A 4,471-nucleotide genomic window follows, 5' to 3' on the forward strand; every position below is an offset into this window, starting at 1 on the left:
TAGTGGTAACCAATTGAATTGTGATCAACTTCTGGTGTGTGTTATTATAACAGTAATATTGTTTGTTAAATCTGTAATCAGTTGGTGAATTCGCTTTGCATACACGTTCGTCAAAATATGCATCTTTTGTCCTCGAACGCAAGACGGTAAATAACGTCACCACGGAAATATGTATTCTATTGTTATTTTTTCAATGAAGGGCGTTTACAGTTAACTTAAAGTGCTTGGTTGTAGAGAAAGATTGTTATTACAGTATTATCATATTATTCATACTGTATAGAGTATTTGAAGATTTCTACAATATCTACAATATGGATAGACAATATCAAATAAATAAGTTAATAAAAATAAAATTATTACAATTTACATCATTCAAATTAATTAAAAATGTGTTTATTCAACGAAGCATAAAGCATCAATAATATTGTAAGCTCCAATGATATTAAGATAAATGCAGTAAAATACACTGGCAGTATATTAAAATTATCAACATTCTTCTTCAATGATTATATCGACTATACGGTAGCATTATTGTATATAAAATTTTGTTTGATTATTAACATACCGTATATGAATGCATAATAATGTACATTCGTACAGTTTCAAATATACTGTACAGTACAGTATATTTCCGACGAAATATACTAGGCCTATATAGCAATAGATTAACCACACACACAAAATAGTAAATTCCATAAATGATAAAATGAAATAGGGGCCTATATGAATCTGAAACATTAATATTGTATTTTGGAATATAACTAATTAATCTTGCATTATGTAGACCTATGTATAATAAGCGTAATTATTATATACTGTACGTTTCATTCCAGAAAAAGTGATTGGTTACCGTATTTAAAATATCTTATACACTAACACGATTATATAAGTAGGCCATATAAAAATAGTAGTTATTAATGATAAATCAAATTTATCATATTTATCATATAAACTGAATTATATATTTTTTATTCTACATTTATTTTTGGTTTTCAGGTATGTTCCAGTTGGTAAAGAATCCCTTTTATTAACTGTTCTCCATTCATAGCTTCGTCAGGTCAGGCACCACCACCAAGCAGGTTCCTCTGGTCTTCGTGGTCATGTCTGCCTGGAAGATGGTTGATTATTGGTTTAGCAGTATATTAATCAACATGTTAAAATGCAACTATGTAAATCGTATCAATAATATTAACATAAACATCGATAGATACTCTATAAAAATCATAAAATCCATTCGTTTGATTATCAGCATAATAACATAATACTGTAATGTTAAATCATTACAAGTATTAGTATTACTAACTTGCAAAAAACATTATAACACAAACGTAATAAAATCCACTGTTTTCCCACAAGAAATCATGGATACAGTAGCAATAGATTACAATAGGGAGATTACTAAATATTAACCACACACACGTAGCATACGCACAGCTCTGTGCCTATTTGGCGTTCCATACAAATATATTACGGCCGAACAAGTGTACGGCCGAACCGGACGTCATTCTGGCCTGGGCCCCATGCCTAGGTTAGCCTAGCGAGGCCTAGATTAATGGATGGTAGGCCCTATCTAGCTATAGTAGGATAGGAATGTCTTTCACATGGGCCTAGGCAAACAATTATTAGTTTCACTCTTTTTTAAAAAAAAGATTGATGAGGGCAGGAGGTTTTTTTTTGCATGTATAGTTGCCAATTTTAACCAACAAATTCTGTGAGAACACTATAAGCAAAGCGCCACTTAGGGGTGGGGGGGGGGCCGGGCCGAGGAGAAGTTCCTCGAATTAAGCTCGCGCAATCATGGATGAAAAAAATCGAACTTGTTGTCTTGTCAGAAACTGTAAAGAATGCACAAAATCAAATTCTGAAAATATGGATTATAAAGGTCATATTTGATTGCCACATTAAGCAAAATTAGTTAACTTAAATAGTGTAAATCAATGTTAACAGAATTGTGAGATTAACATTTGACCGATATTGATAATCGAAATTTATAATTTCTTTTTGCTAACTTGTAAGGGACACCTTTTTAATGACAGATGTACATAATGATTTTAATAGTAATTGCATTAAGCTGGGTGCTGACTGCGTCATACAATCATAGGCTGATTGTCACTGACAAGATTGTCACTGACTTAGTGACAGTGTGAACAGGTAAAAGTGGTCTCTTGTACGCACGTCTCGGGTGACAAACATTGGACACAACTGGTCAGTGCCTGGCTTTAAGTAGTTGATGGTGGTGGTTGCTGTTTTAAGCCATAAGGTTATGTTACTTTCAATATGGTATTAGAGTTTTTTATGTGAACTCTGATTGAAGGTTATCTGTAACATAAACTCTACACTTTGGTTACTGTAATTTGTACAGATTGTTGGACTATGGCTCAAGGATTTAAAGATTACTGTGTGTGTGAACATAAACAGAATATGAATAAGATGAAAGAGAATTATGAAATCAAGTTGGAAAGAGGTTAGTTGATTTTTAGTGGTATAATTTAAAGCAGGTGGGTGCTGATGTTAAACAGCTCTTAATAATAATATTAATATTACATGTTAATATACTAATATTTACACAGTACATTATACATAATTGACATTTTTCACCAACATACTTGCACATAAACATGCATGCAGTGAAAAACAGTTAATTATATGCAAGCTCATGACACACTTGAACTAGAGATGTGTAATGAACAGATAAAACTGTATTTTTGTAAGAGATTTTATAACATTTTGTATCCCTCTTTGGTTTTCCAGACTGTGAGCCTATGGATAAAGAAAACGAGGCCGTTGTCATATCAGAAACTGAAAAGAATACACAAACTATTGGACCAAATTCTGAAAATATGGTTGAAAGAGGTTAAATTATTTGATTTCTATTGGCAAACGTAATTAACTTAAACAGTCAATAGTACAAATCAAATGTCAATTCATACCTGCCAACCCTCCCGATTTCCGATGTCAAAAACACCAAAAAATCAGGACGTCCTTATTTTTAGAATTAAAAAAAAAAAACAAAAGAAATCCGATGTCCAAAAACTCCAAAAAAAAATCAGGACGTCCCTATATTTAGAGTCTTTACACTGTAAATGAACGACCTGATCAGCCCACTGGGTGGGTCTTTTTAGGGACGACTGCGGTGCTGTCTATTTCCAGCCGCAGTTAGCGAGCTGTTTATTTTTAGCGACAGTAAACAACAAAAGAATTTAAAAGGATGGGCTTTGTATTCAACTGTACGGCAGAATTCGGAGACAATTCCTTTATTTTTTGTGAGCATTTGTTAAATTTACCAGCATAGGCCTGCTTACCCAATTTAAACCCTGGGACTTGTACGCGAAGTTGGGATTATACACAGGGAAGTATGATAATATTTCAGAAAGTTTCCTCTATTATTGAAGAAATAACAAGACCAAGCATCAAGCTAGCATGACAACAAAAACTATAAGTGCTCTTTCAATGACACACAAGCTGGAAATTTTGAATACAGCTATTAAGTGTCATTTGTCTAAATAATGATGTTATGAGATCAGCGAAACAAGCACAATACCGTGCCCTTCATGGTGAAGTCTGTAGGCCTACCGATTAAAATGTAACTTAAATATCTGTGTTGGTTGTAAGGTAAATAAACAGTAGGCCTACTGTTAAGAAATTAAGTAATTCTTTTTATTTAAAGCAACTGTACTGGAATTAGGATATATAATTACCAGGGGTTTATTTATGAATTTGAGTAGCAGGAGAAATTTGAAAGTAACAGGAGAGTAAATTGAAATAGGCCAGTTTATAGGGGGGGGGGGCGCCTAGGCCCCCATCGGGGTCCAGGGGCAAAGCCCTGGTCGGGGGTCAAGGGGACGAAGCGCCATTGCGCTCCAGGGTATTAGAGTTTTTTTAAGCCCATTTGATGGCATTTCTCTACATAATTTTTTTTTAAACAGTTTTCAGAATCAACTATGAGCTGTAAAAAAGTTGATATTTTTACATATACTGTATCTTTATACATAGGCCTAGCCTAAATAGATAACTGTAAACCAGAAACTTTCGCGAATTGATAATTTCGGCCGTTTTCGCGACATTAAACTTTCGCGAATCTCAAAAAGCCTAAATTTAATTCATGAGAGGAATATCATACAATAGCTGAAAATATCGTATCGTGAGTTTAGGCCTAAGTTAGATAGGCCTACAGCCACTGTGTAGGCTATATCTAGGCCTTGGCAGGCTTAGGCGCCATATAAGCCTGCAGCCTACCTCAGTTGCTAGGACCAGGACTTAGCTGGCTATCCCAGGCACAGATAAGAAAGAGACAAGTTTACACACATACACTATTCACTCATATGATATTTCCTAATTTTGTATGGTATTCAAGCATCCTACAAAATGAACAATGTTTATCAATGTTTTATTAACAAATTATTTTCCTGTAGGCCTAATATCGATTCAAACACATTGATTGATGATGATTGAACATCGTGGTATGTCATAT

This window comes from Anneissia japonica, unplaced genomic scaffold (genome assembly GCF_011630105.1).
Source record: "Anneissia japonica isolate Jap-2015-1 unplaced genomic scaffold, ASM1163010v1 scaffold288270_len56428_cov132, whole genome shotgun sequence".
NCBI classification, from domain to species: Eukaryota; Metazoa; Echinodermata; class Crinoidea; order Comatulida; family Comatulidae; genus Anneissia; species Anneissia japonica.